At 35.1% G+C, this 12,647-nt stretch overlaps 1 protein-coding gene across 1 annotated transcript in view; it reads left to right on the forward strand.

Moving 5' to 3' along the window:
* Nucleotides 1-2,013: 2,013 nt before the first annotated feature.
* The window catches only part of ADGRV1 (adhesion G protein-coupled receptor V1), a 506,381-nt gene continuing 495,747 nt past the window's right edge, over nt 2,014-12,647 (forward strand). Inside the window, exon 1 of the mRNA XM_029942597.1 lies at nt 2,014-2,081. The gene's annotated coding sequence lies outside the window, so the exon portion shown is untranslated. The remainder of the gene's footprint in view (nt 2,082-12,647) is intronic.

Consider the following 12,647-nt stretch of genomic DNA (forward strand, 5'->3'; position numbering starts at 1 on the left):
CTACCATGGACTTGAAAAGCACACTGAGTAGGTGATTTCTCCTTTTACATTTTATTGTAGCTACTGAAATAAAATTTCAGATTTTATAGTGATTTTTCACATTTTAAAACCGCAGTGATTTCATTGACACCATGTTCAGAAGTCTTAACCCTCCTCTTCTAGTGAGCTAACACATCCTCCGTCCCTCCCCAGCTCTTATCTTTCAAGACAGGAGAGGACTGTAACCATGGAGAGAATTAGGGCTGCATACTGCCTTATTAGAATACTGTGTCAGCCACAAATAAAATCTACACGGACAACTAATTACCTTGCAAATGGAAAATCACTGTGAGTGTGAAATTGTACGTAATATGATCATTCTTATTACATCATTAAGCAGTAGGTATAGGACTGGTCTATTCACTAGACTATGCTGGTGAGTAGTCAGTGCTGCCATAGGCTAAGTTTGATTATAGAGAGAAGAGACTAAAGACCTGCACTTCTCATTTAGTGGCATTTTTATATGATAGGAAGTATGGATAGAGTGACTTTTAAAATTATCTTTCCTACATGACTATTAGCAAGATTCCTTTCTTAATAGAGCATATTAATATAGTATTTAGTTAAGAGCATGGGATCTAGACCTTGAGAGTTTAGGTTTGTATCCTGACTTTGGATTTCTGAAATCTAATCTTGACAAGTATATTTAACCTGTGTGCCAGGTTCCCCATCAGAAAATAGGCATAATAATAGTACCTCTCTTACATTTTAAGTGGTTGCTGTGAGGATCAAAGAAGTTAACACATGTGAAGGAGTTAGACTAGCCTAATAGCTAATAGCTGGTATTAGCTAATATTGTCACATACAAAATCCAAATTTTTGATCATTAGGGTACATAAAGGATACCTTCTTCCTTTGCTCCTTTTGCCTCCACTAGATTTCTGAAAAGGGTTTAAATTTACCTTGAAACTACCAGAGCTGAGGCTTCAGCCCCTAACATTTTTTTTCCTTTCTTACTTTTGTAGACTTCTTTTGGATCCTTAGCACATAATATTACAGCTGTTTTGTTTTCTAATATAAGCTCTTAGGGAAGTCCTCCCTGAACCCCCCAATTAGATTTTACATCATGAATGATGTATTCTATACATCATTCTATTCTATTTCTATAGTAGTTGCTGCTTTGACCCATGAGTTTTTCTAGGGCTTTAAAAAAATTTCCAAGTGATGCCACTTTAGCTTTGCTTTCTGGTATTGTTAATTTATAAATGAATTTTATTCACAACACAAGCTCTAGATGATATTCATTTTTTGGAGTTTGTTTTCATTTTTTATGAACCTTTTTTATTTGCTCAAAATAACATTGTTTTCTCTGATTGTTGCGGGTATATCCTATATGCTCATCAGACAAGCTTAACAACTGTATGGTTCATACCCTCCATATCCTTCCTAATTTTTATGTACTTGATATATTAACTACAGAAAAAGAGAGACTTTAAAATCTCTCACTTCACTTTGATGTTGTAGCAGTTTTTTCTTTACTTATTTTGAAGCTCTGTTTTAGCTTATCTCCTGGTAAGTTGACATTTTTGTTATTTTATAGTGACTATCTTTATATGCTTTTTGCTTTTAAGTCTATTTTGTCTGTAACAGACACCAGTAACATTTTAGGAGGATGTGCCTGTTAGCTCATGAACTTCAGAAAGAAGGAAAAAATCCCAGAAAGGTCTAAGATGGGAGGAATGTTGACTGAAGTTGAGAGTAAGGATTTAGATAAACAAAGAATATTAATGATTAAAATTATAATTCTAATGTTACACATAAAGTTAAGTAAAATAAGATATAGATTATGTTATAAAATTAGCATGTTAGTGGGGTTTGTGTGACAGATGATTGGTTTTAAGTATTCTAATCCTTACATTGTTTGATAGTTAGGTAAAGATTTTTAACTTTAAACTTTTCTTAAGTTTACAGGATAAAAGTGAAATCTTTTAAAGAACAAACACATCGATCCACAAGCACAGCGAAGGGAAACGGAAGAAAATGTAAAACTGTTTAAGAGCTGGGCAAAAGGCACAAATAGAATAGCAGAAAAAGATCTAAATGTAAGACTCATTATACTAAGTGAATATAAGTTAAACTCTTAAGTAAGAGCACAGAGATTATCAGAGAAGACCAAAAATGATAGAATCATTACATGTTATTTATAAGGGATATGCATTAGGCAAAAGTACATAGAAAGATTGAAAGCGAGAAAATGCAGAGGGATAACGGCCTCTAACAATCTGGTATTTAATTTTGTACACTATTATTTGAAGAGGAGCTGCAAATTATATATGCTGCAGCCATAACTAATGACTCTAAAACTTAATAGCTTAAAATAACTATTTCTTTGCTCATAAGTCTACAACTTGGGTAGGGTTTTGTGGGCATAGTTATCTCTAGTATTTTTGATTACAACCATTCTAATAGAATAGTGATATTTTATTGTGGTTTAGATTTTTCTGATGGCTAATTATGTTGAGTACCTTTTCTTCCAGAAGAATACGTACCAATGGCTTAACAGGTCTGTATTCTTCTGGAAATGTCTGTTTGGTTCCTCTGCCTATTTTTAAGTCAGATTATTTGTCTTTTGATATTGAGTTGTAAGGGCTCTTTATAGATTTTGGATATTAACTCCTTATCTATATAGGATATGCAGATTCAGCAGGCTGCCTTTTCATTATGTTGATGGTTTCCTTGGTGTTGCAGAAGTTTTTTAGTTTGATGTTGTTTTTCTTGCTTGTTTTTGCTTTTGTTGCTTTTGTTTTTGGTATCAAATTCAAATAATTATTGCCAAGACTGATGACAAGGACCCTACCCCCTATATTTTCTACTAGGAGTTTTATCGTTAGAGGTCTTGTATTCAAGTCTGATTCATTTTGAATTGTTTTTATCTGCTTGTTTTATCCACAAATGATTATTTAAAAATTTTTTTTTAATTAGGAGTTGCAAACATGTGCTTTTTTAACTCTGTCCTTCTTGCCACATTATCTGGAATTCTTTAAGGAGGAACTTTTCCTTAACAGCTAGGCTATTTGGTTACTCTGAAAAGGAGTTTACCCGGGATAGACAGGATAAATATTTAATTGTTCCCTTTTAAATGTTAATTTCAGAGTAAGCCATTGATGCTCTGCTTACTTTCAGTGGTAACCAGTGGGATTTACTTATTTATTTAATTATTTTAGTTTCTTTATGAATATAAGGATTTATATATTGTGTTTCGAAGAATTGCAGTCATTACCTTCTAGATGTACAAAACTTTAATCTTTGGCAAATGGGAGCTCTTTCATGTTCCTCTGTCCCATTGATGTGACTTTATTAATCTTTAATAACTTCCTTGCTCCAAGATGCTCTAGTTCATTTTACATATTTCCATTTTCAGACATCAGTTATTCTTATAAGAGACCCTGGTTTTACTGGGGAATGGTGTTTAGAGACAAAAATCTGAGAACCAGTGGTGCTTATTGTTTCTGAGTTGTCATTTCTTCTAAGCCTTTTTACTGGACAGTCAAGAAAAAAAGTCATAAGGTAATACTGGTATGTCCAATTTAACTTTAACCTTATAGATACTTTACATAATTTCTTTGGTTTTATTGGCATTTCTCTTTTCTTGTATGTAATTTACTTATTATTTGCTTTATCTTAAAACATGTATAGTTTCAAAAGATGTATTCTACAACATAGAAAATGTGGTTCCAAAATTATAATCTGTAATATAAAAATATAATTTAAACATGATACTGAAATTGCCACTGATGATAAGAATATTGGATGAAGTATACGCTTTATTTGGAGCTGCATTTATTCTACTATGATCAGTTAGTCAAAATACTATGTTCTATAGTCATTAGAAAAAGCAACCTTTGTTTCAATTTGTCTATATAATTTTTCTTTTGCAAAAGAAATGTTGGCAACATAAACCAAGGGCTAGTAAACATGGTTGTCTGTAGAGGGGAGGAAAGGAGTAGTTGGATGGAAGCGAGAACTCACTGGATATACTTTGTTATACAGGATTAAGTTTAGATTTATGTTAATATGTTATATATTCTGAAAGAAAATTAGGTTGAAAAATCACCAACACCAGGAGGTATCAAATAGTCTGTTATATATGTGAGTCTGGAATTTAGGAAGGATGTTTGGCTGGGGATGTAAATGTGGAAGATTGCTTAAAGCAGTGAGGTGAATGAAATCACAGTGAGAATTAATGTAGATGGAAAAGAGATCTGGGACTGAGAACTAGAATAGTGGTTATGAAGAGGTCAGGAAGAAGACAAGGATCCAGCAAAGAGGCTGAAGGGTAGGTAGTGTGTGAGAAGGAAAATCAGGTGAATGTGGCGTCAGTAAGCCTCATTTCTTCTGACTTAGGAAGAAAGAAGTGGGGGTACCTGTGTGTTTCAGTTGGTTGAATATTTTGACTCTTGATCTCAGCGTGGGTCTTGATTTTAGAGTTGTGTGTTACAGCTCGTCACTGGGTTTCACCCTGGGCATGAAGCCTACTTTAAAAAAAAATTAAAATTAAGAAAAAAGTAGTGGCTATCTGCCCTTAAAATCACTTAAAAAATTATTTATATATTTTGAGAGAGAGAGAGAGTGCATGCATGCATGCATGGCTCACAAGAAGGGGAGGGACAGAGAAAGATTGGGAGAGGGAGAATTCCAAGCAGGTTCTATGCTGTCAGTGCTGAGCCCATACATGGCTTGATCTCATGAGTTGGATGCTTAATTGATCCCCTCAGGCACCCCTCGGTCACTTTTCCCATTACCATCCTTCTAGTATATCCTAATCCCCAAGTGAATATTTAGAGTTACAGAAAGCAACTGGAGTTAGGCAAATGGGAGATATTTAGAGTGGAAGTGTGCTCTGATAATGGGAAAGCAAGTCCAAGTTAGAAGAGACTTTCAAGTAAGCCAGTTCTTGTAAAATTTTCACTCTTAGTCTACCAACTTTCTGATGCCCTCAACCCTCTCAGTTGATTTTGCTAAACTTAAATGAAATTCTGGATTTGAAATAGGATCAAGTTAAAGTTTAAAGTTGGAGGAATAAGAATAAGCAAAAAAATTGTCTTGCATTAATTGTAATAAAATAGAGGAAAATGATACAGATATCTTTCTTCCCTTTTTTTTTTTTATGTCAGTTGATTAGTTTAAGTTTTCTGATTGAATGAAGTCACAATTGCTGTGATAGAATGTGAGGACAGAGGGGGTGGTATAACTTCAAAGTATTTTGTGCCCTGAACACATTCATCAAAGGCGAACTAATGAAAGAATAAAGTCTGAGTGAGTCATTGCATTTTTAGAAAAAGACTACATTATTTCAGTTTATGACACCAGATCGCCTAAGGCAAAGTCAAGAGATGAAAGATATCGTAGTTGATGCACGCAATGAATTCTATTAAAAGGTTCCTTTTCACTTCTTAATTTTCTTCAAAGGTAAGTTTTAGGTATGAAGCATTTCATAGAAGGATGTGAAATACATGTGTGTCGGGAGGACTGTGTTCTTTCCTCAAGGAATGCATTGCAGCTGAAAGAAGAAATTGAGCAATGAAAAATTAGGAAGAAAACAGCTTAGGGAAAATAAAAGATAATGAGAAATTTGTCTTTATTCTTATTTTAATTAAATAGTATATCTGCTTTTTTATTTTATGAAAAAGTTGGGTACTAAACATATCTAGAAGTTCCCTGTTTTGATAATGGATTGAGAACATATTTGTATAATTCTAATTCTAAGAATGTAATCCTTAGGTTCTAATTAAGCTCTGAGGACTTAAATCCATAATGCACATGTTAGACTGAGATTATTCAATAATTTTAGTTTTGGGATTTAGTTTTAAAGTTCTAATTCTTCATATTTTGCTTTTGAAAAAGCAGTATCAGAAATGACATAGTAAAACATATTTGGTGAAGAGACTATGAAAAATATAGAAGGTATAAAGAAACAGCAAAATTACCTGAAACTTATTTACCTAAGGATGACCACTGTTCTTGCATTTTTTAAAAGTATATATTCACTTGTACACGTACATAATGTGTACATTTAGTATTTCCTTTTTATCTATTTTATTTTAGATTAACATACTGCATCATAAAAATAAAATTCATTTAAAATATAACCTATGATAGTTCATAATATGTTTTTCATTATTTTAAATAATTATGTAATAAAAATTAAAGTTATGCATTATATTTGATTTGGGAAATTAATCTATATTAAAAATGTCAGGACTGTGAAGAGAAATGTTCAGGGGTGCCTTGGTGTCTCAGTTGGTTAAGTATCTGATTCCTGATTTCAGCTCGGGTTCTGATCTTGAACTTGTGAGATAAGGCTTTGTGCCTTAGGCATGGAGCCTGCTTGGGATTCTCTTTCTTCCTCTGCCCCTTTCCCCTGCTTACTCTCACTCTCAAAAAAAATGAAAAATTATAAAAAAGAAATGTTCAAGTTATCTATTTTGCATAAATCAACTACCCCAACATTTAGTAGATGAAATTAATTTATGTTGATTTTGCATAGCTCTAGGGTTTAAAGGGCTTAGCTGAACTCTTTTTGCTTGGGGTCAACCATAGAATCACAGCCAGTAACTTGCTAAGGGTGAAATCATCTGATACTTAATTACTCCCATGTCTGGGTTGTGATGTCATATCTAGACATGACATGGACAGTTATCCAGGTATCTCTTTCCATGCAGGTTCTCCAAGTTGCTAGCTTGGACTTCCTCAAGGTATGGTAGTCTTATGTGATAGGTATCTTACATTGTGGTTGGCGTCTTCTTTTTAAAAATTTTTTTAAATGTTTATTCATCTTTGAAGGAGAGAGAGATGAGACAGGAGTAGAGAGAGGGGGAGACACAGAATCCAAAGCAGGCTTCAGGCTCTGAGCTGTCAGCACAGAGCCTGATGCAGGGCTTGAACCCACGAACTGTGAGATCATGACCTGAGTCAAAGTCGGTGCTCAAACAACTGAGCCACCCAGGTGCTCCTATTGTTGTCTTCTTCTAAGGCAAGCATTGCTGGAGCAAGTTGCTAAAAATTATCTTTTCCTTGTGTCCTACTTCCTGATAATGCTTGTGGAAACTGGTTTTGTTAATACGAATTTAATGACTATGAGTGGTTAGTATACATTAAGTAGCATCTGAGAGTGTCATGTATCTTATTTCTTCTAGGCATTGTGACTGCCCTTTGAGGTAGATGATTTAAACCCACATTTTCCTGAGAAATCAGAGGTTTAGAAATACAGCTGAGTTTTAGAGACACTAAGCCACTTGCCAACCTAACATAGATGGTAGGGACAAAGCATGGATTTGACCTAGGTCATATAACCTCAAAAGTGTTTATAATTTTCTATAACAATTAAAAAAAAAGTTTTAATAGATGATATGGAATGAGACTAGGTTTGGTACAGAGGAGGATGCAAAGGTATATAAAGCATAAAGCATAACACCCCTTCTTAACGAGACCAAAATATACTGGTTGTTGGATGCAGTTGTAAATAAAAAAATAATATTATATGTCATTTATAAGACAGCACTACTCATCTCCACTGTATGGATGCAGAGTCAGGGAGTAGAGGATGAGGGTAGGTTGGGAGGTGTAGCATTTTGTTTTGGTTTGAGACATGTTTGCAGGACTGGTGGGACATCTGTATGGAGCTAGCCAGCAGTTAGCAGAGAGTGTCTTGAGGTCCACATGTAGGATTGGGACTTTATTTAATGAGGATTATTGTGGTGCTTGGGTGGCTCAGCTGATAAGCATCCGACTTCAGTTCAGGTCATGATCTCATGGTCCGTTGGTTCGAGCCCTGCATCAGGCTTGGAGCCTGGAGCCTGCTTGAGGTTCTATGTCTCCCTTTCTCTTTGCCCTTCCCCCACTCTCTTTCTTTCTTTCTCTCTCTCTTTCCCGCTCTCAAAATAGTAAACATTAAACATTTTAAAAACAAGTATTATTACCTACTGTAGTCAGGACTTTATTAGATACTGTGGGGTGGCTACATGGAAGTGTCTGGGTAGTTGACAATATGAGTTTAATTTTGTAGGACGTAAGTAGGTATCAATAGCGGAAAATTGTTTTGTGGTCATTATAGATTTGAAATGATGGATTAAACAAAATTATGTCTATGTTTAGGCGTTCGTAGTGCTTGTTTTTCTTTAAGTATTCTTAATATTTAAGAAAGTACATATTGTGTCCACACAAATATTATTTCTTAAACATAGTTCACATGTTAAGTTTGGCCAAAATGTAGGCATAGCTTTGCATAGAACACACCTTGGAGAACACACTTCTGAGAGCTTATGTGAAGGTTCAAAAGTTGGAATTTAAAGTCTTTTATAGAGACTAGGAAAAGCTGAGATTTCTCAGATGGGAAGTTTAAATTTGATACTGAGGGGATGGTTAGAGTTGAGATGGAAGCTTGAAGAGGCTGCAAGGCTGAGGATGGGGAATTGTAGGTAAGAAGACTGCATTTGGAAGACAGGGTGGACTGTAGAGATGGAAGGAGGGAGGAGAGAAGAGGTAAAGAGACAAATAGGAGTAGGGTCTTCAAGAAACATGAAAGAATGAGTCAGAAGTATGGATAGTGGGTTACTCTTAGGAATATGGATATTGCATTTTTGGAGACACTCTATGTAGATATCTGGAGGAAGAGAGAAGTCTCAGGGAAGGAAAATTCTGAAATACAAATGGCCAGAAGTGGACAGTTAATTCTGAGTAAACATTAATTTCTCATGTATAAATATGTGCATTCATTTCCCAGTAACCGTTCATATATCTGTGTTGGAGGGTATAATTGGAAGGTAAAAACTGATCTAGAGAGGATTTAACTTCTTTACCTAGGAAAAAAACTTGTTCAAGATGAAGTTGTTTTAATGTCTTGATTTTGATAATGTTTACTGCTGCGTGCCAAAGCCTTAGGCAATGGTGGTATATAATAGAGACTCAGTAAATACTTTTTGAATGTTGCTGAATGATGACTGAATGTTAGATACAGCTACAGCTAAGACTATTAGTAGGGTCCACATGCCACATGTAGATTTACTTTAAGCTCTTTAAAACTTGTGTGCATGAACGAAAAAACTAAGCTCTTGAAGGGCTTGGCACTAAACTCTATAGCTGGAATGAGCTGATTAGGAACAGTGTGGGCTGACGATAGCACTGAAGAGTGGTGTAGGCAGTTGTGTGGCCTTTCTCTGAAAGGTAGTGCTGATCTAAGCCAGGCGCCGAGGTCAGCGTGGCATGAGGGCCACAGACACAAACGGGCCTAGGCAGATGGAGGAAGATCAGGTTCAGACAGGGCACTGGGTCCTGAGGCTCAGTGGCAACTGGATGACTGTAGTCTGGGAGACTCTAGGACTCCTCTAGGAATGTGTATACCACTGGGATTCTTAGAGCATGCAAGTAGGGGACTTCCAAGAGGTAAAGCTGGATTTCCTTCCAGCACGATGCAAGGTGTTTTGAGTAGAATTTAATTTGGAGAAATAATGTCATGGTGAGATATTTGAACTATGAGTGTTGTGGACTAGTTCATACTTATTACACACTGATGATTCCAAGGAATTAATATTTTTCATTACATCACAGCTATAAGAAAATTTTAATCAAATTTAACCCTGTCATCCCCCAGCATAGTACTAAAACAGAGTTTGGGCTACATTTAAAACAACAGAAATGAATATTACATCTTTTAAGAGGAAGAAAAGAAGGAAAATGTTTAACTTTGTAGTATGTGTAGGCAGTAGATAGATGATGGCCATGAAAGAGTGGACATTTAAAGTAAGAAATTAAAACCAAACCGAGATAAGTTAGAGTGAATGTTAAAGAAAAGCACAGGTATAGTTATAAAACAAAAAAGTAAAGGGTACAGTCAATATATTATTAGGCATTTGCTTCTTTGTGAAGATGAATTTAAATCAAACCTAACAAATGCCTTATTTAAAATGAAAAATCAGAAAAAAATAAAATGAAAAAACCAGAAGATCTTGCAAAATATTTTATACAGCTCAGGCCCATTCCAGTAATCTGTTGCTGATAAACTTCTACACTTTCCTTAACTAGAAAGATTTCAAACTTTGACGTAGAATTTCTGAGTATTATGATAGATGTTATTAACTTTTTTTATCAGTACAAAAACAAACAAAAAAACTAGTCTGAAATGTTTGCCCTGGATTAGTAGCAATCAAAGGGTGCTTAGCTGGGTTTGATTCAGTGAAAAGTGTTTTGGAATTTGGAAATTTTGACCTGTATAGTAGAGCTACTTTTGTAATCATACCAAGCATTATAGAGATTTATCAAAAATGTATTTTAAGCTTTACCTTATAATTTTTATTTGTAAACTACTTACGTAACTTGAAAGCAAGAGAAACTCAATCTCAATGACTTTTCTTAGGGATAAAAATATGTAGACAATTATGATATACTGAGATGACATTAAATCTATTACTCACAAGTTCATTGTGTATCATATAGATAGAGAAATAATATTGTAAGGTCATTGGTTTCAAACTTTTTGGGATGGAAATGTTTGTAATTCAGACTTAGGTTTTATAAGTTTCAAAGTTGTGAGTATTATAGAAGTTGGGGGAGGAGTGCTTAGGTGGCTCAGTTGATTAAACCTTTGATTCTTGATTTCAGCTCAGGTCATTATCTCATGGTTTATAGGATTGAGCCTTTCATCAGGCCTCACACTGACAGTGTGAAGCCTGCTTGGGATTCTCTCTCTACCTCTCTCTGTCTGCCCCTCTCCTAGCTGAGCATGATTTCTCTCTCTGTCTCTCAAAATAAGTAAGCTTAAAAAAAAAGGAAATAAATATGAATATTTTTTAAAAAGTTGGGGGAAAAGTAGAGGGTGTTCAGATATTTTGGCTTCAAATTAAGCCTTTTATTAATATTAGAATTTTGTACAGTTTTTGAGCCCCTGTGGAAAAATCAGAAACTTGTTCAATGAAGGGATCGAGTATCTAAAAAGTGTTATGTATAGAGGAGCCTTGTTGACTGAGTCAGAAAAGCATGCAGCTCTTAATCTGGGGGTCATGAGTTTGGGCGCCACATTGGGGGTAGAGATTACTTAAGTAAATAAAAATAAATAAAGAGTATGTTGTTAAATTAGGAAAATGGCTCTTTGGGGGGTGCCTGGGTGGCTCAGTTGGTTAAGTATCTGACCTTAGCTCAGGTCATAATCTCATGGTTTGTGGTTTTAAGCCCTGGTTTGGGCTCTGTGCTGACAGCTCAGAACCTGGAGCTGTCACTTCGGATTTGTGTCTCTCTCTGTCTCTGCCTCTACTCTACTCATGCTATGTCTCTCTCTCTGTCTCTCTCAAAAATATTAAAAAATAAAGGGAAAATGATTCCTTGCAGTGACAGTAAATTGTATGACACCTAAGTACTTTGCAAATAATGGAGGAGGAATTACTTAGCTGGACCATAAGTGATTGTCTAGCACTTTACGTAATTCATCTGAACATCGTATATTTAGCCAATGTGGTCACTTTAAAGAAGCTACTTTACCTTTACAAAATTCAGTAAAACCAAAGAACAAAAGAATTTTTTCATGTATCGTTTTTAAGCTCACAGAATTTTGTTTTGTGTCAGAGTTAATAAGTAAAGCAATCACCAGAAAACAATGTTTTTTTTTTTTTAATTTTTTTTAATGTTTTATTTTATTTTTGATACAGAGAGAGACAGAGCATGAGAGGGGGAGGGTCAGAGAGAGAAGGAGACACAGAACCGGAAGCAGGCTCCAGGCTCTGAGCTAGCTGTCAGCACAGAGCCTGACGCGGGGCTTGAACCCACAAACGTGAGATCTGACCTGAGCCGAAGCCGGAGGCTTAACCAACTGAGCCACCCAGGCGCCCCATAAAAATCCATTTTTTAAAACGTGACATCCTCAAATTTTACATTTTGGAAAAAACTCTTTTAGTATTTTGTAAACACAGTTTGGCCTAAAAACATGTCTCTAGACCTTTCTGGGTGAATCCTATGGGTTTCAGTGTGAATGATAAACTCTGTACTTTGTTCTTTCCCTTATCTGTCATGAGTACAATAATTCCTTTAGAAATAACAGCACCTGGATTCCTCAATGAATGCAAATGATATTTGAAAAGTAGGTGTGGAATAGGAAGAAAGTCACAGAAAGTGGCTGAGAGAACTTTTTTTTTAAAAGGTAATACTGAATTTCAGATAACAAATGAATTTATAGTTGTTTTCAGTGAGATCTTAATTTTGGGAGAACTGTTTTGTGACTTTGCCTTTGGTTTTTATGAGGAATTGCAAATTATATTTTTACAAAGAGTTATAAGTGGCAAAAATCTGTCTTTAAATACTTAGGACTTTTTTTTTTAATCATTCGAGAACGTGTTTTTGAAGATGGAGGGGTGCCATTTAATGGTAGTTCATGAAATCTTCATTTAGACACATGATCCTGATATTTAAAATATTTCTTCTTGACAGAGATACCTTTAATACATTCAGATTTGAAATCTGTGTGAACACATCCTGACTGACTTTATTGCTTCTGAATTTGCCTCAAAGGATTTTGTGTAGTGAATCTTTGATTTTGTGCTTTGCCAAAGTGGGATAGAGACAACATGTTTGAAAGCTATAACCTTCTAGAGCCCAACATACCCTAGAGTTGAAGATTCTGCATA

This window comes from Suricata suricatta, chromosome 6, assembly GCF_006229205.1.
Source record: "Suricata suricatta isolate VVHF042 chromosome 6, meerkat_22Aug2017_6uvM2_HiC, whole genome shotgun sequence".
NCBI classification, from domain to species: Eukaryota; Metazoa; Chordata; class Mammalia; order Carnivora; family Herpestidae; genus Suricata; species Suricata suricatta.